Here is a 20,249-nt window from a genome sequence, read left to right on the forward strand (position 1 = left end):
AACACACAACAGCACAATGTGACAACATGTCAGCACAGCAAACAGCACTATTCCGACTGAAAGCCGACATCGTCGAGGGCAGAGTGCCCCACTTCGACAATCTTGACGGGCAATGTCGCCGGAGGTGATCTGCTACCCTTCTTCCTTCTCGGGGTTACCCATTGATCGTTATCATCGTCTTCTACGCGGGTCTCGGCCCAGTTGTTGCAATTTCCACCTTCCAGGACTGGGACTTGTGAAGGACCATCTCCTGGTACTGGGTGTGGTTCCGACGAGGACGGACATCCATTTTCCACCAACTTCTGAGGCTGACTCACTGAGAGGGGGGCCGACGATGTCGGCTGAGGCAGAGCAGCGGGCTGAAGCGGAGCACTGGGTACACAAGGCGACGGATTGCTGTCGGCATCGTCATCAAGTTCTATGTCCATCTGATCGCCGTGGCTGGTGTGTTGACGAACCTGAGACGCATAGGTCACGACACATTCATCATCCGCATGGCCAAAGCGACGACAAACCTTGCACCACGGGGTGTGGCACTGCTTCCGAATATGGCCGACTGCTTTGCACCGCAGACACAGGGGTGGCCTACCTGGGACGGCAACTAGAATCTGACATCCGGCGATAAACATCTGATGAGGCAAGTTATCTGCCGTTACACCACGCTTCAAAGTAATAAACATCTGTCGAGTGGTCGTCTCAGCGCCCTCAAAGAAAGAGTCTCTCCACCGTTCTCGAGTGATATTCTTCACAACACCAAAACGGTCTAAAGCAGCCTCAACAGCTTCGTCAGGTACATGCTGCGGAAGCCAATGTAGCTTGACCACACCGCACATGTTAAGCAGGAGTTGGTCAATAGAAAGAAGATGAAAAATAGTCAACGCCTGAAACAGGTATACATGCAAGAACAGACAGTTCCCACGGAGAGTCAAACTTAGATCGCTGGATTCAGAGTCCAGAGTGCTCGCCATTACACCATGGGACCTCATATTCCGATGCCAAGAATCGATCCCGGGCCTCCTGGGTGAAAGCCAGGTATCCTAGCCACTACACCACACCGCACATGTTAAGCAGGAGTTGGTCAATAGAAAGAAGATGAAAAATAGTCAACGCCTGAAACAGGTATACATGCAAGAACAGACAGTTCCCACGGAGAGTCGAACTTAGATCGCTGGATTCAGAGTCCAGAGTGCTCGCCATTACACCATGGGACCTCATATTCCGATGCCAAGAATCGATCCCGGGCCTCCTGGGTGAAAGCCAGGTATCCTAGCCACTAGACCACACCGCACATGTTAAGCAGGAGTTGGTCAATAGAAAGAAGATGAAAAATAGTCAACGCCTGAAACAGGTATACATGCAAGAACAGACAGTTCCCACGGAGAGTCGAACTTAGATCGCTGGATTCAGAGTCCAGAGTGCTCGCCATTACACCATGGGACCTCATATTCCGATGCCAAGAATCGATCCCGGGCCTCCTGGGTGAAAGCCAGGTATCCTAGCCACTAGACCACACCGCACATGTTAAGCAGGAGTTGGTCAATAGAAAGAAGATGAAAAATAGTCAACGCCTGAAACAGGTATACATGCAAGAACAGACAGTTCCCACGGAGAGTCGAACTTAGATCGCTGGATTCAGAGTCCAGAGTGCTCGCCATTACACCATGGGACCTTATATTCCGATGCCAAGAATCGATCCCGGGCCTCCTGGGTGAAAGCGAGGTATCCTAGCCACTAGACCACACCGCACATGTTAAGCAGGAGTTGGTCAATAGAAAGAAGATGAAAAATAGTCAACGCCTGAAACAGGTATACATGCAAGAACAGACAGTTCCCACGGAGAGTCGAACTTAGATCGCTGGATTCAGAGTCCAGAGTGCTCGCCATTACACCATGGGACCTCATATTCCGATGCCAAGAATCGATCCCGGGCCTCCTGGGTGAAAGCCAGGTATCCTAGCCACTAGACCACACCGCACATGTTAAGCAGGAGTTGGTCAATAGAAAGAAGATGAAAAATAGTCAACGCCTGAAACAGGTATACATGCAAGAACAGACAGTTCCCACGGAGAGTCGAACTTAGATCGCTGGATTCAGAGTCCAGAGTGCTCGCCATTACACCATGGGACCTTATATTCCGATGCCAAGAATCGATCCCGGGCCTCCTGGGTGAAAGCGAGGTATCCTAGCCACTAGACCACACCGCACATGTTAAGCAGGAGTTGGTCAATAGAAAGAAGATGAAAAATAGTCAACGCCTGAAACAGGTATACATGCAAGAACAGACAGTTCCCACGGAGAGTCGAACTTAGATCGCTGGATTCAGAGTCCAGAGTGCTCGCCATTACACCATGGGACCTCATATTCCGATGCCAAGAATCGATCCCGGGCCTCCTGGGTGAAAGCCAGGTATCCTAGCCACTAGACCACACCGCACATGTTAAGCAGGAGTTGGTGAATAGAAAGAAGATGAAAAATAGTCAACGCCTGAAACAGGTATACATGCAAGAACAGACAGTTCCCACGGAGAGTCGAACTTAGATCGCTGGATTCAGAGTCCAGAGTGCTCGCCATTACACCATGGGACCTCATATTCCGATGCCAAGAATCGATCCCGGGCCTCCTGGGTGAAAGCCAGGTATCCTAGCCACTAGACCACACCGCACATGTTAAGCAGGAGTTGGTCAATAGAAATAAGATGAAAAATAGTCAACGCCAGAAACAGGTATGCATCCAAGAACAGACAGTTCCCACGGAGAGTCGAACTTAGATCGCTGGATTCAGAGTCCAGAGTGCTCGCCATTACACCATGGGACCTTATATTCCGATGCCAAGAATCGATCCCGGGCCTCCTGGGTGAAAGCGAGGTATCCTAGCCACTAGACCACACCGCACATGTTAAGCAGGAGTTGGTCAATAGAAAGAAGATGAAAAATAGTCAACGCCTGAAACAGGTATACATCCAAGAACAGACAGTTCCCACGGAGAGTCGAACTTAGATCGCTGAATTCAGAGTCCAGAGTGCTCGCCATTACACCATGGGACCTCATATTCCGATGCCAAGAATCGGTCCCGGGCCTCCTGGGTGAAAGCGAGGTATCCTAGCCACTAGACCACACCGCACATGTTAAGCAGGAGTTGGTCAATAGAAATAAGATGAAAAATAGTCAACGCCTGAAACAGGTATACATCCAAGAACAGACAGTTCCCACGGAGAGTCGAACTTAGATCGCTGAATTCAGAGTCCAGAGTGCTCGCCATTACACCATGGGACCTCATATTCCGATGCCAAGAATCGATCCCGGGCCTCCTGGGTGAAAGCGAGGTATCCTAGCCACTAGACCACACCGCACATGTTAAGCAGGAGTTGGTCAATAGAAATAAGATGAAAAATAGTCAACGCCTGAAACAGGTATACATCCAAGAACAGACAGTTCCCACGGAGAGTCGAACTTAGATCGCTGAATTCAGAGTCCAGAGTGCTCGCCATTACACCATGGGACCTCATATTCCGATGCCAAGAATCGATCCCGGGCCTCCTGGGTGAAAGCCAGGTATCCTAGCCACTAGACCACACCGCACATGTTAAGCAGGAGTTGGTCAATAGAAAGAAGATGAAAAATAGTCAACGCCTGAAACAGGTATACATCCAAGAACAGACAGTTCCCACGGAGAGTCGAACTTAGATCGCTGGATTCAGAGTCCAGAGTGCTCGCCATTACACCATGGGACCTCATATTCCGATGCCAAGAATCGGTCCCGGGCCTCCTGGGTGAAAGCCAGGTATCCTAGCCACTAGACCACACCGGACACGTTAGGCAGGGGTTGGTTTATAGAGAAAAGGAATTCAGATGAAAAAAGTAGTCAACGCATGAAACAGGTATAGATACGAAAACAGACACGTCCCACCGAGAGTCGACTCGGATCGCTGGACTCAGAGTGCCCACCATTACACCATGGAACCTCATATTTAGGGCCCGGAAATTTAGGCACTAAAAACGACGGAATAGGCAGGCATTTAGGCCCCCAAAAATACCAAAATAGGCAATAAAAAGCAAAAAAATAGGCATGTTAATCTTGTACGCTCTTTGGCTTTCTTGGTCTTTCAGAATGCTCAATCAAGGAAATCTTGCTCCCTGAAAGGCTGCAGTACCATACAAGCCTTGACGTCTGATACATGTACGCTGAGGCAGCCGTGACACACGGTATACTGAATGATATTTTTAGTTTTTCGGCCTCTATGATCTTGAAAGGCCCACAGAGGCCAAATCTTTGGATCAAATGTACGGAAAAAAGGAACAAGACGCAGTAACGAAAAGCAAACTGCAGCCTGAAAGCCGCACTCAAACTTACAAACTTACACCTCTAATAAAGAGGCTCTTATGCAGTCTAAAAATGTTAAAGAAGGCTACAATTTAATAGAGTCGATAAAAAGGCAGGCAACCCGAAAGTGTCGTATTTAGGCGCTTCTAGGCATTTATTGGCAAATGCCTAAAAATCCGGGCCCTACTCATATTGTGACGACGATAACGAAGACTCATGCCACGCGACTCATGTCTCACGCATTCTCATTCTGTCCATTAAACCATTGCCATCACCACGCTGTACTGCCCGTATCATTTTGGTGGAGGTGCTGGCTCGCCCAGACGGAACTGCCGCCGCCAGGGTCATCGACACCCCTGCCCTGCCCTGCCAACAGACCTATGAGACCCAAGATGACCCGACCTGACCAGAAGTCCCCAGCCCCGTTGAGAACCGACGCCCATGACAGCAGCACCCCACGATGGCTCAGCTCCCGCCCTCGGACCACTGACCCTACAGCGAGCAGCACAGCGTCCCCATCGCCTCATCACCCCATGGTCGCCGAACATCGTTCCTAGCCCTGTGCATTCTCGTCCTCATCGCCATAACCCTTCAACCCGTTAGCATCCACGCCGTCGACGCCATCTCCCACCATCCTCGTCTCTTTTGGCGCAGCCGCGTTGCGCGCCGACTGGAGCACTTCAGAAACCAAGAATTTGAGCACGCCTACGACAGAAAACCGGGTGCCTGCTCCCAGAGTTTCAACAAAATAGCCTTGGGTATGAGGCGAAAAATACGACCGACCGAGCACTCGTTTGATGAGCCTGGTCGTTCTCTTTCACTTGGTAGTGCCAGCTTGTCCACGACCTTGTATGATGACGCTGGAGAGGCTAACGACAAACTGCCAGCAGAGAACGGCTAGCCCGAGGTGGTGATGGGGGATGATCCTCGTCTCATTTCAGGCAGCTGCGTTGCTCGTCTACTGGAGCACTTCAGAAACCAGGAATTTGAGCACGGCTACGGCATAAACCCGTGCGCCTCCTCCCAGACGTTCGGCAAACGAGCCTTGGGTATGAGGCGAAAAATACGACCGACCGAGCACTCGTTTGATGAGCCTGGTCGTTCTCTTTCACTTGGTAGTGCCAGCTTGTCCACGACCTTGTATGATGACGCTGGAGAGGCTAACGACAAACTGCCAGCAGAGAACGGCTAGCCCGAGGTGGTGATGGGGGATGATCCTCGTCTCATTTCAGGCAGCTGCGTTGCTCGTCTACTGGAGCACTTCAGAAACCAGGAATTTGAGCACGGCTACGGCATAAACCCGTGCGCCTCCTCCCAGACGTTCGGCAAACGAGCCTTGGGTATGAGGCGAAAAATACGACCGACCGAGCACTCGTTTGATGAGCCTGGTCGTTCTCTTTCACTTGGTAGTGCCAGCTTGTCCACGACCTTGTATGATGACGCTGGAGAGGCTAACGACAAACTGCCAGCAGAGAACGGCTAGCCCGAGGTGGTGATGGGGGATGATCCTCGTCTCATTTCAGGCAGCTGCGTTGCTCGTCTACTGGAGCACTTCAGAAACCAGGAATTTGAGCACGGCTACGGCATAAACCCGTGCGCCTCCTCCCAGACGTTCGGCAAACGAGCCTTGGGTATGAGGCGAAAAATACGACCGACCGAGCACTCGTTTGATGAGCCTGGTCGTTCTCTTTCACTTGGTAGTGCCAGCTTGTCCACGACCTTGTATGATGACGCTGGAGAGGCTAACGACAAACTGCCAGCAGAGAACGGCTAGCCCGAGGTGGTGATGGGGGATGATCCTCGTCTCATTTCAGGCAGCTGCGTTGCTCGTCTACTGGAGCACTTCAGAAACCAGGAATTTGAGCACGGCTACGGCATAAACCCGTGCGCCTCCTCCCAGACGTTCGGCAAACGAGCCTTGGGTATGAGGCGAAAAATACGACCGACCGAGCACTCGTTTGATGAGCCTGGTCGTTCTCTTTCACTTGGTAGTGCCAGCTTGTCCACGACCTTGTATGATGACGCTGGAGAGGCTAACGACAAACTGCCAGCAGAGAACGGCTAGCCCGAGGTGGTGATGGGGGATGATCCTCGTCTCATTTCAGGCAGCTGCGTTGCTCGTCTACTGGAGCACTTCAGAAACCAGGAATTTGAGCACGGCTACGGCATAAACCCGTGCGCCTCCTCCCAGACGTTCGGCAAACGAGCCTTGGGTATGAGGCGAAAAATACGACCGACCGAGCACTCGTTTGATGAGCCTGGTCGTTCTCTTTCACTTGGTAGTGCCAGCTTGTCCACGACCTTGTATGATGACGCTGGAGAGGCTAACGACAAACTGCCAGCAGAGAACGGCTAGCCCGAGGTGGTGATGGGGGATGATCCTCGTCTCATTTCAGGCAGCTGCGTTGCTCGTCTACTGGAGCACTTCAGAAACCAGGAATTTGAGCACGGCTACGGCATAAACCCGTGCGCCTCCTCCCAGACGTTCGGCAAACGAGCCTTGGGTATGAGGCGAAAAATACGACCGACCGAGCACTCGTTTGATGAGCCTGGTCGTTCTCTTTCACTTGGTAGTGCCAGCTTGTCCACGACCTTGTATGATGACGCTGGAGAGGCTAACGACAAACTGCCAGCAGAGAACGGCTAGCCCGAGGTGGTGATGGGGGATGATCCTCGTCTCATTTCAGGCAGCTGCGTTGCTCGTCTACTGGAGCACTTCAGAAACCAGGAATTTGAGCACGGCTACGGCATAAACCCGTGCGCCTCCTCCCAGACGTTCGGCAAACGAGCCTTGGGTATGAGGCGAAAAATACGACCGACCGAGCACTCGTTTGATGAGCCTGGTCGTTCTCTTTCACTTGGTAGTGCCAGCTTGTCCACGACCTTGTATGATGACGCTGGAGAGGCTAACGACAAACTGCCAGCAGAGAACGGCTAGCCCGAGGTGGTGATGGGGGATGATCCTCGTCTCATTTCAGGCAGCTGCGTTGCTCGTCTACTGGAGCACTTCAGAAACCAGGAATTTGAGCACGGCTACGGCATAAACCCGTGCGCCTCCTCCCAGACGTTCGGCAAACGAGCCTTGGGTATGAGGCGAAAAATACGACCGACCGAGCACTCGTTTGATGAGCCTGGTCGTTCTCTTTCACTTGGTAGTGCCAGCTTGTCCACGACCTTGTATGATGACGCTGGAGAGGCTAACGACAAACTGCCAGCAGAGAACGGCTAGCCCGAGGTGGTGATGGGGGATGATCCTCGTCTCATTTCAGGCAGCTGCGTTGCTCGTCTACTGGAGCACTTCAGAAACCAGGAATTTGAGCACGGCTACGGCATAAACCCGTGCGCCTCCTCCCAGACGTTCGGCAAACGAGCCTTGGGTATGAGGCGAAAAATACGACCGACCGAGCACTCGTTTGATGAGCCTGGTCGTTCTCTTTCACTTGGTAGTGCCAGCTTGTCCACGACCTTGTATGATGACGCTGGAGAGGCTAACGACAAACTGCCAGCAGAGAACGGCTAGCCCGAGGTGGTGATGGGGGATGATCCTCGTCTCATTTCAGGCAGCTGCGTTGCTCGTCTACTGGAGCACTTCAGAAACCAGGAATTTGAGCACGGCTACGGCATAAACCCGTGCGCCTCCTCCCAGACGTTCGGCAAACGAGCCTTGGGTATGAGGCGAAAAATACGACCGACCGAGCACTCGTTTGATGAGCCTGGTCGTTCTCTTTCACTTGGTAGTGCCAGCTTGTCCACGACCTTGTATGATGACGCTGGAGAGGCTAACGACAAACTGCCAGCAGAGAACGGCTAGCCCGAGGTGGTGATGGGGGATGATCCTCGTCTCATTTCAGGCAGCTGCGTTGCTCGTCTACTGGAGCACTTCAGAAACCAGGAATTTGAGCACGGCTACGGCATAAACCCGTGCGCCTCCTCCCAGACGTTCGGCAAACGAGCCTTGGGTATGAGGCGAAAAATACGACCGACCGAGCACTCGTTTGATGAGCCTGGTCGTTCTCTTTCACTTGGTAGTGCCAGCTTGTCCACGACCTTGTATGATGACGCTGGAGAGGCTAACGACAAACTGCCAGCAGAGAACGGCTAGCCCGAGGTGGTGATGGGGGATGATCCTCGTCTCATTTCAGGCAGCTGCGTTGCTCGTCTACTGGAGCACTTCAGAAACCAGGAATTTGAGCACGGCTACGGCATAAACCCGTGCGCCTCCTCCCAGACGTTCGGCAAACGAGCCTTGGGTATGAGGCGAAAAATACGACCGACCGAGCACTCGTTTGATGAGCCTGGTCGTTCTCTTTCACTTGGTAGTGCCAGCTTGTCCACGACTTCATATGTTGACGCTTGAGAGGTTAACGGCAAACTGCCAGCATAGAACGGCTAGCCGATGCGGTGATGGGGGATGATCCTCGTCTCTTTTGGGGCAGCCGCGTTGTGCGCCGACTGGAGCACTTCAGAAACCAAGAATTTGAGCACGCCTACGACAGAAAACCGGGTGCCTGCTCCCAGAGTTTCAACAAAATTGGCTTTCAGTAAGATGCGATAAATACGACCTCACTGTTCTGATGGCCCGGGTCGTCCTCTTTCACTTGGTAGTGTCAGCCATTCCACGACTTCATATGTTGACGCTTGAGAGGTTAACGACGAACTGCCAGCATAGAACGGCTAGCCCGATGCGGTGATGGGGGATGATCCTCGTCTCTTTTGGGGCAGCCGCGTTGTGCACCGACTGGAGCACTTCAGAAACAAGAATTTGAGCACGCCTACGACAGAAAACCGGGTGCCTGCTCCCAGAGTTTCAGCAAAATTTGCCTTCAGTAAGATGCGATAAATACGACCTCAGTGTTCTGATGGCCCGGGTCGTCGTCTTTCACTTGGTAGTGTCAGCCATTCCACGACTTCATATGTTGACGCTTGAGAGGTTAACGACAAACTGCCAGCATAGAACGGCGAGCCCGAGGCGGTGATGGGGGATGATCCTCGTCTCTTTTGGGGCAGCCGCGTTGTGCACCGACTGGAGCACTTCAGAAACCAAGAATTTGAGCACGCCTACGACAGAAAACCGGGTGCCTGCTCCCAGAGTTTCAGCAAAATTTGCCTTCAGTAAGATGCGATAAATACGACCTCACTGTTCTTAAGGGCCGGGTCGCCCTCTTTCACTTGGTAGAGTCAGTCATTCCACGGTCTTTTCGATAAGTTGCGCAAGAGCTTTAACCATCTCGCCTCCGGGCGTCGCGTGATCAGCTCTTTCGATATGCACTTCCGTGACGTGACAGTCTGATTCTAGTGCTGAGATCACCCGCAATATGGGTGTCTCCTCAACGAACCAGATGTAAATCTTTTTGACGTCGCCGTAGTTGAGCGAAAGGAGACGTGCCAACTCGTTCAGCGCGAGGGTGTTCCACTTTGTAGAGATTCTGTGGTAACACTGGTGGATAGCTCTGATAACCTGAGCAATCTGTTCGTCAACCTCGCCAGAGAAAGCGATCGTTCCAAGATGCACCATTTCCAGTGAAGTGTTCACTGTAAGGGTCTTCACAAACTGTACCAGGGTCACTTCCGTCAGGTCGTTACAGGAGAGATCGAGTTCACGAAGCGTATGGTTTGACTCCAGAGCTTGTGCTAGATGCCTTGCACCTGCGTCTGTAGAAACTGCTCCATCGAAGTTGAAGCTTCCGGAGAGTAACGTTCACTTTGAGAGCCTGAGCAAACTGAACCACATCAGTTTCCTCCACACCACAGTTATTAAGCTCGAGCGTTCTTATTGTTCCGTTCGTCTTCAAGGCATCAGAAATGTGGGGTATACTACGAGCACTATCATTAGATTCATTTATTTTCAAAGTCTCGATCGAACTGTTCTCTCTGAGCGCAATCGCGATAATTTCCAATACATCGTCAGGCATGTGATAGAGAAAGAGGTCCTTCAGGTAGCTGTTGCGTTTTACAATTTCCGCCAGATGCACAGCGGCAGCTTTCTTGAAGCTGTAATCGCGGATTTGCAGAGACGTCAAGTGGTTGCACTGCTGAAGTGCTTTCAACAGGAGCTTCATCCCCTCTTTGCTGACGCCACAGTAGTGTAGGACAACAGATTTCAACTGCGGTGACCTCTTGAGTCCTTCCGAGAGTCGTGACGCGGACTCGATATCCAGCATGAGGTAGCAAAATGCTCTAGCATGCTCTCGGGTCTGATGCCCTCAAGAAACACGTTGTGGTGTGCGCTTAGCTCTCGCGTGCCTGCTTTGACGCTTTTAATGTTAGAGCCGTGTACGAGGGCAAGTTTAAGGGCCGTCGGGAAGTGGACAAATAGGCTTGTTTCGTACAGATCTATTCCTTGTATGCAGGGGTGTTGTTTCACGAGCCAGCAGATCAGGAACAGAGAGTCCAGCAACGCAACCTCAGATAAGGTGCCATCATTTGATGGTATTCGGGAGACATTCAGCTCTCCTGTCTTACTTTCGTGGAGCTGAACATCAACGGAGAATAAGATTCGATTGCAGAGTGTCACGTGCTCAAGCAACCAGCATCCTGCCTCATCACTCCTGGAACAGGGTTTTGCGATGTCAACGCCTTTTCGTTTGAAGACGTTTCCGCACAGAGAAAATTCTTGATGTCACCGTTGCGGGATCAAGGAACGGAATTTGTCGAGCGATCTCGGCGATTTCCGGGTGACTCGAAACGTAGTCCCGTGCGTCTCCCGCGCCGTTAAATGTCATGTTGTTCTGTAAAGAGAAAGAGTTGGGGCATGGGCAGACAACGACAGTTTGCAGTTCAGTTCTGTGAAGTTGTCAGAGCCACGATGTTTGCGAAAGAATTTTGCGAACGAGACACCTATAGATTCAAAGAGCCCATTCAGTTTCTTCCCCCCCACACGAGCCACGCATGTTCGTTGTGGCATTCGACGCACTCGTGGTATTACTCGAAATGCAAGCTTTCAATCACATGGAGAAGTCCATCTCGCAACTGCCACAGCGTAGAACAACGTCACACGGTGTGTAAACAACTGAACGGCAACAAGTTGGCAACAAAATTTCCTATGGCGAAAAATTCATAAAAGTGTTCTCACGCAACGGCAAAAACTCTCTGAAGGTGAATACCTTTAATTTTCCGACGTGTACACTTTTAAATATAGTTTTTGCGCCACGAGTTTGGCAGAGTTGAACTACGTTCAAAGCTAGTGGCGAACACTAGCTTTACATGATTCGGGTACATAATTCAAGATTTCGGGCATGACAAAAAGGTCGTGCCCGAAAGCCATCGGTCTTCAGGGGATTACGATGGTCTCTGAAAGGGACGCGAGCTTCGTTCCTATTTTCCTTTCAATAGGAGGCAGCGAACAATTGACCAGTCGTGGAACCCAGCTCTTCCCTTTCGATCTGTTTTGGTTTCGGTGTGTCTACCAACGTCATGATGACGTTTCTCGGGTAGAGGTTTATTACAGCGACCAATGTCGTAGGCGTCGTAGGCACCTGTTCCCAGCGCGGCATTTGGAAGCTAGCGGTGGTGTTACTCATCGGTCCTCTTATTGCTTCCTCAATTTGTGCAATACTTCGTACTTCAGCTTGCCTTAGTATTTCTGTACAAGCGGTGGATATTCCACAGAAGATGTTTCATTCAGAGGTTGATTATCATCAGCATTCTACGCGTTTTCATAGCAGCTGTCGCTGTCGTCTGCTACGGTAGTCCTACGTCCGCTTCTACGCGTTCAAAATTCAAATTTCCATCGTCCAATCGTGATGCAGATCTCGCGTTCGATTAGTAGCGCCCTTAGCGGATCGTGCGGACGGGATCCTCATGGGGATGGCCGATATGACATGGTCATTATAATATCTAGCAGGTTGTGAACATAGGTGGGGGGGGGATTTCTGAAATCTTGGTATATTCATTCTGATAACAATGCTCGCAACAGCCACAATGGGCCCCTACCGGAATGTTACAGGAACATGACGAAGGCATAAAGCTGAGCTCGGACCTGTGCAATTTTGTTTCGCGTTTGTCCCGATGAGGATGCCCGCGTCGGAACGTTACGAGTAAAGTTTGTTGCCTCTTGTGTCCAAGCCGGTGCTTTTATCTTTTGCGCCAATCCCCTAAACTGTCCCTGGGGCCCCATCCAGTGGCGTCACTAGGGGGGTGCGGGGGTTGCGGTCGCACTGGGTGAAGCGACGGAAGGGGTGACGCGCAGTACCAATACTGCCGCTTCCTCCCGTTCTCTGCGGCACGATGACGCAAAAAAACACATAAGGAGCCTTCTACGAGGCTTTTTTGTTTTTCTGAGTGTGGTGTAATACGTGTATTTATGGTGGCCGCCTGGTACGGAAAGTATCCGTTAATGGGACATGGGTGGGGCGGAGGGTGACGTAAAGAGCTCCCGCATCGGGTGACGCGTGCCCTGGCGACCCCACTGGCCCCATCCCCGGCGGCCCTGGTCACAGTACAACAACTGACCGGCAACAAGTTGGGAAACCTCGACACTCATCCTAACACGTCCCTTCGAGCCCCACGCGGCGAGATGTAGTGCACTTACCGTTTCCTAGAGTTTCCTCGTGATGTCTGGAGACTACTCGCATGAAATGTGGGGAGCTCGGTAAACGGGTACGGATTAACCAGCTCAGCATTACTCCTCCTTATATTTTGCAACGTCTGCAACCTGGGTCGTGGACTCTTGGACTCCCCGCAAGGCGATCTCCTCTGCTGCGCCTTTTGTCTTTCCGTCAAGTTTCCCAGCGCCGCATTTGGAAGCTAGCGGTGGTGATGCTCATCGGTCCTCTTATTGCTTCCTCAATTTCTGCAATACTTCGTACTTCAGCTTACCTAGTTTTTTTTTTATTTGTACAAGCAGTGAATGTCCTACTGGATGCTTCTTTTTAAAGTTGATTAACCACGTACGGGGGAGATATATTTAATAGAAGAATGAAAAAAAAAAAAAAACGGGGAGGATGAAACACAGCATGTTATATTAGACAGAAGAAAAAAAGAACAAAAAAAGCGCGTTCCTAACTACGTATTCCAAGGAGAAGAAGAAGTAGAAAGAAAACAAGGCTGGCAAAGTGTAAAATACGAAGCGACGCCGTGCAAAACTATCGATAACTCATAAGCTGCGGTTTCTCGTTTCCTGTTGTTGTACTTTCCTATACGTTCCTCATTCAAAATAGGAAGAAAGAAAGAAGGGTATGGAAAAGGGGTAACTTCTATGGCTGCAAACCTAGGTCAAAATAGCATCTGATAAAGGGGTGTAAAAAGGGGTGGTAAATGAAATTATTATCCAGATATGCTGGAATCCTTATCCAGATTGCTACAGAAAGGTGTACGCCCTGTGGCTCACCGAATCAGAAGCGGAAAACGTGCTATGCGTTGAAGTTCTGTTTTGAGAGTGAGGTAGCAGATGGAACTTTGCAACCTTTTAGTCACAACATAGAGTGACAACTATTCCCTTCACCCATTTTTCTAAGATTGTAGGGAGAAAAATTAACGGTCTCCCTTGTGGTGAAACGAGAGATAACATATCAACTTGGAAGAAAATGCTGGGATAATTTTAAATTGGGAGTTTATGGTTTTCAGGTTCGGGTCAAATGTGGGAGCATAACTGCAATGAGTTATCATGTAATGCTAGAGGAGAGGACAACGCGCTATGGTGTTTGGCCTAAGAACAACTATTTTGGCGACAGAACGCGTTTTAGACAGATTCCTTTAGATAGAACGGTCTCCCTTGTGGTGCAACGACGAATATCATATCAACTTGGAACACAATGCTGGGATAATTTTAAATTGGGCGTTTGTCGTTTGCAGGTTTCGGTCAAATGTGGGAGCATAATTGCGATGAGCGATCATGCAATGCTAGAGGAGAGGACAACGCGCTGTGGTGTTATGGCCTAAGAACAACTATTTTGGCTACACAAAGCGTTTTGGTCAGATTCTTTCCCTGAAATCATGCAACTTTCTCAAGGGACTGCAACGCTAATACGTGTATCTCCCTGGGCGCAGACAAAAGCTCACCGGAACAAACGCTTACGCTCGTAACTTTGAAGGCGAACATAAGGTCACCGTTTTACTTGCTTCTTGTTTCAAGCTGCTTTATATTATACATTGGCCACTAATAAAAATATTTAAGACGGGTCAATCGAAAGCCTCACTACATATATTGACACGTTGCGGAGGGGGTCAGTTCATGTAGAATATGCACCCCTCGAGTTGACCAAGGTTTAGGTCATGAGAGACTCTTACGTTATTTGGAACGTGTGGTAGTGGTCAGTTCATGTAGGACTGTGCACCCGTGAGAGTGGCGAAGGTTTTGTCAGGAGAGCCTTTTATGTATTTCACACGATGGGGATTTGGTGACTTCATGCAGAATATGCACCCGTCGAGACTGACCAAGGTTAGGTCAGGTGAAGGCTCTCCTGACCTAACCTTGTCAGCCTTCACGGGTGCATATTCTACATCAGCCGCCCACACGCCAACGTGTGAAATAGATAAAAGCCACTCCGTCATATATACGGTGCATATTCCACATGAACTCAAACACTCCCCAACGTGTGAAATACCTAACAGGTTCTCCTGGCCTGACCTTGGTCAGCTCTCGACGGGGGGGGTGCAGTATTCAACATGAACCCCGGCGCACACACCCCAACACCCCAATTTGTGAAATAGGCACTCCTTAGATAACATTGTCAGTCTCGTACGGTTTGCGCCGCGTCGGCAAGTGAAAACTGCCCTTACTACGCTCAGGATCATCGGTTGTTCAGAATATGATATTGCCTCTTTCAGTTAGATTTGTCTTTCTCGAGATTTGTGCACGCCTTTCCGTGACAATCTGGATGTATACGATAATTCCTAGAAAAGGACTCACTGTTCTGTGAAGCGATAGATGTATCGTTCGAAAATTGGTTGATGGCTGAGAGTGTTAACGAGTTGGGTTTCAACTGCATGTTGTTGCGTGCACTTGTGACAGGCGCACGGGATCCCATGCAAATGCTAGTCGAACAGTAAATCGAAAGAGAAATAAACGACCGCAAATGTCTGCTGCTTAGTACAATTATTGCCCCTCAAAAGTTCCACCACCTATGACCATGTTAGGTAAAAGAGAAGACCAGGGTCTCGTATTGTCATATACTGCAATTGATCGTTCGTGTTGTTAAGGGTGGCCGGTCAGCATGTATGTTCAATCCACCGTACCGGACGCATTGCTGAAACCGCTTGCGCGTGTGCAACGGCACCCCTTAGGGCAAGTGAATACTCACCAATACAAAGGCAGAGCTGGACGTCAAGTTGACGACCTGCAAGAGGAAACGTCCTCACAATGATGGCTATACGGTAACATCCGTTAAAAATTCCAAAGGTCCTTACGTTCAAGCTCGTGTCCTTCGAGTGCAGCTTCACTGGCGACAAATACACCTTAAAAAGAAAGGGAAATTTTGAGTTTCTCGCACTCTCAAGTTCCCTCCGACTTGGATCCCACCAGGTGAGCTGTTGCGTCACGCGGTTTTCGACAGCTTGTTACGCGCCCTGAGCACCCTCTTCACGTGAATACCTCATCTCTCCAAAACGTGTTACCGAATGACGAGGAAAGCCTTCGTGTAGAAAACGTTCTGCTGTCTTAGGGCGAAGGACAAGTTTCAAAAAAAAAAAAAAGAAAAGGAAAAGATGGGTGGGGGGGGGGTGTATATGGGCGTTTTTCAGTCGGCTCGCCACAAGTTTTCAACAAAACTAAAGCTGATTATCCTGGAACAATCCGCTAGGGTAAAAGACGGGGACAAAAACCGTAGTTCGGATACCCGCCAATGTTTCCATTCCTTGTGTTCTTTTCAGTGTTTACCCAGAATTCCAAGCGTGGACGGGTGTTAGAAAAAGTGGGTGGGGGTGCGTCATTATCATAGTTACGTTATCATAACTATCATCACTGACATGTATCTAAACCAGAAATCGTAAGGGGCAACACCCCTGTAGGGGATACACAGGTCAAAAAGTTTAAGGGGTGTCACTGAACATTTTGAGGGGTAATAGGGAGTGCAGGAGGTCTTGATTAAATTACTGGTTCTTGTGCTATCCTAGGACATCTCCTCCGGCTATAGTAGAATAATTGTCAGTTGTAAACAACCGCAGTCTCTGGAAATGGAGCTTTGGTTTGATCAAACTTTCACACATATCCTATATTAGATCCCATATTACTCTTACCAAAGAGGAGGACGAAGACAACAGCGAAACGTAGAGGCGTCATTGTGTCCACGAAGAGATCGTTGAAACTTCCTGGGAGAAAGAGAATAAAAGAAACTTGTTTGTTTGAAGTCCTCAGAAATAGTTTTGGTAGAAACCTCACTTCCTCCGATACAGCCATGTGTAGTTTCAACGAAAGTGAAAAATGATGAAAGAAATATTAAACACGTTTTGTCCTTCTATATATGTGTTCCAGCCTCAGAACATGAATTGTTTCGTGTGAAAAATGAGTTGCGAGTTTCGCATCTAAGGTTAGGGTTCTAAAACTTTGACGTTGGCGTTGAAAATACGCTTTTCGGCTGTTTGAGCAATTCTGATGATAAATGGATACTATTACAGGAGTCTTTTCTTCTAACGCCGTCGTTTTTCAGAGTCATCTTGAGTCGAGATATTTTGAGGGAGGAACAGACCGAGTCTTATCAAATCACAAACGTGGTATAGTTAGAAACTGTGCCAAAGGAGCCGTGGTTATGAAGTGATTATAGTTTGTTTATCGTGTATTGAATTAAAATTACTATATACAAAGCTTTGGGATGGATTTATGGGTGGTCATTAGCACATGCTAGTATTGACTCCCACAGCTCATCCTCAATAACATTAGTTCACAGCCGCAAAGAAAGACACTGAAAAGCAAGTGAAACAACATGAAAAGTATTACCCACATACTCTTGCACTACAATCTTATAGCAAGATAATTAAGAAGATCACAGTATGGTTGAGGTGTTCATCACATAGCGACGTAAACTGCGCACAAAATGCTTGCCGTATTATAAATGGGATGGCAACATATTCTACAATCTGATACCATAGCTTTCTAGCAACCGGCTTCCATAAAACATTGTTTGTTCGAAAAGGTTTGAAAATAAGACGTTGTACGCTCCTCTTATTTCTAAGGCACAAATACATTAGATATATTCAATTGCATTGCAACCACATAATAGTCAACGCAAAGCACTGCAAACAGACAACCATGCTAGTCAAGTACAGGAAGTAAATAAAGAGCGGTTATCTCTCAAGGAAGTGCTTACCTGTATAGAGAGGATATTTCAGATGTGTGTAGACTACAGAAACTGCCTGGCTTTATAGGACACTCCATACAGGTGTACGGGCTTCTTTTGTCCTCATAAATCTCTGTTCGTAAGCCCTTCCAGTAAGTTTTTAATGAGATTTCTGAAAAGTCTTCGACGAGAATTGACTTCAGTAAGTACCTTGTACATGGCATTTCCTTTGCAAGCACGCGTTCAGAGCCACATGTGCACCTGGGATAACTAAAAAAAATTTCGACGTCAACCGTAATTAAGATTATGGCCATGACGAGTAGGATTCAGATTATACAGAGCGTAGAAACTGTTGATGTGGTGAATGGATTCGCAGAATGCGCAATTAACACGACACTGGGATGTATTTATTAGAACAAAAAAAAAAGGAAGGATGACACACAGCCACGTGAACGCAACATGTTACATTAGACAGAAAAAAAAGCACGCGTGTTGCTTACTACCTATTTCAAGGAGAAGAAGAAGTAGAAAGAAACGAGGAAGACAAAGTCAAACTACGAAGCGACGCCGTGCACAACTATGTGATAACCTCATAACTGCTTGTTTCCTGTTGTTGTACTTTCCGATGCATTCCCCATTCAAATTAGGGAGAAGAAAGAAAGAAGGGTGTGAAAAGGGGGTAACTTCTATAGTTGACTCCGACGTCAACATGGCGTCTAATAAAGGGTGCAAAAAGTGGTGGTAAATGAAATCATCATTTATCTAAATTACAACAGAAAGGCGTAGGCCCCCGTGACTGACGAATCAGAAGCGGGAAAACGTGCTACGCGTGCAAGTTCTGTTTTGAGAGTGAGGTAGCAGCAAGAACTTTACAACCTTTTAGTCACAACATATAGTGACAACCATTAACAGGTGTAACTGATCCACCCATTTTTCCAAGAGTGTAGGGAGAAAAATGACGGTCTCCCTTGTGTGCAACGAGAGATAACATATCAACGTGGAAGAAAATGCTGGAATAGTTTTAAATTCGGAGTTCATGGTTTTCAGGTTCGGGTCAAATGTAGTAGCATAAGTGCAATGAGCTATCATGTAATGCTGGAGGAGAGGACAACGCGCTTTGCTGTTTGGCCTAAGAACAACTATTTTGGCGACACAATGCGTTTTGATCAGATTCTTTCCCTGAAATCAGACATATAGTGACAACTATTACCTTCTAAGAGGTGAAACTGCTCCGCCCATTTTTCTAAGAGTTTAGGGAGAAAAATTAACGTCTCCCTTGTGGTGCAACGACGAATAACATATCAACTTGGAACACAATGCTGGGATAATTTTAAATTGAGAGTTTATCGTTTGCAGGTTTGGGTCAAATGTGGGAGCATAATTGCGATGAGCGATCATGCAATGCTAGAGGAGAGGACAACGCGCTGTGGTGTTTGGCCTAAGAACAACTATTTCGACGACACAATGCGTTTTGATCCCACTCCTTCCCTGAAATCAGGCAACTTTCTCAAGGGACTGCAACGCTAATACGGTGTATCTCCCTGGGCAGACAAAAGCTCACCGGACAAATGCTTACGCTCGTAACTTTCAAGGCGAACATAAGGTCGCCGTTTTACTGCTTCTTGTTTTCCAGCTGCTTTATTTATTGCACTGGCCATAATAAAAATATTTAAGACGGATCAATCAAAGCCTCTTATATTTGACACGTTAGGGAGTGGGTCAGTTCATGTAGAATATGCACCCCTCGGGGTTGACTAACGTTAAGTCAGGAGAGCCTGCTATGCATTTCACATGTTGGGGAGTGTATCAGTTTATGTAGAATATGCACCCGTCGAGACCGACCAAGGTTATGTTAGGGGAGCCTTTTACGTATTTGATGCGTTGCGGACCGGTCAGTTGATGTAGAATATGCACCCCTCAGGAATGACCAAGGTCAGTCAGGAGAGCCCGTTATGTATTTCACATTTGGGGTGTATCAGTTATGTAGAATATCACGTCGAGACTGACCAGTTATTTTGGGGAACCTTTTACGTATTGATGTGTTACGGAGTCAGTTCATGTAGAATATGCACCTCGGGATTGACCAAGGTTAAGTCAGGAGAGCCCGTTATGTATTTCACATGTTGGGGAGTATCAGTTTATGTAGAATATGCACGCGTCGAGACTGACCAATGTTATGTTATGGGAGCCTTTTACGTATTTGATGCGTTGCGCACCGGTCAGTTCATGTAGAATATGCACTTCTCGGGATTGACCAAGGTTAAGTCAGGAGAGCCAGTTAGTATTTCACATGTTGGGGAGCGTATCAGTTTATGTAGAATAGGCACGCGTCGAGACTGACCAATGTTAAGTTATGGGAGCCTTTTACGTATTTGATGCGTTGCGCACCGGTCAGTTCATGTAGAATATGCACTTCTCGGATTGACCAAGGTTAAGTCAGGAGAGCCCGTATGTATTTCACATGTTGGGAGCGTATCAGTTTATGTAGAATATGCACGCGTCGAGACTGACCATGTTATGTTATGGGAGCCTTTTACGTATTTGATGCGTTGCGTACCGGTCAGTTCATGTAGAATATGCACTTCTCGGGATTGACCAAGGTTAAGTCAGGAGAGCCCGTATGTATTTCACATGTTGGGGAGCGTATCAGTTTATGTAGAATATGCACGCGTCGAGACTGACCAATGTTATGTTATGGGAGCCTTTTACGTATTTGAT

At 48.5% G+C, this 20,249-nt stretch overlaps 2 protein-coding genes across 3 annotated transcripts in view; both read left to right on the forward strand.

Moving 5' to 3' along the window:
* The window catches only part of LOC135374138 (uncharacterized), a 181,980-nt gene that overhangs the window by 102,262 nt on the left and 59,469 nt on the right, over positions 1-20,249 (forward strand). The gene's annotated exons all lie outside the window — the stretch shown is intronic.
* The window catches only part of LOC135374141 (zinc finger protein 845-like), a 257,280-nt gene that overhangs the window by 76,103 nt on the left and 160,928 nt on the right, over positions 1-20,249 (forward strand). The window lies entirely within an intron of this gene.

Source organism: Ornithodoros turicata, unplaced genomic scaffold (genome assembly GCF_037126465.1).
Source record: "Ornithodoros turicata isolate Travis unplaced genomic scaffold, ASM3712646v1 Chromosome44, whole genome shotgun sequence".
Classification (NCBI taxonomy): domain Eukaryota; kingdom Metazoa; phylum Arthropoda; class Arachnida; order Ixodida; family Argasidae; genus Ornithodoros; species Ornithodoros turicata.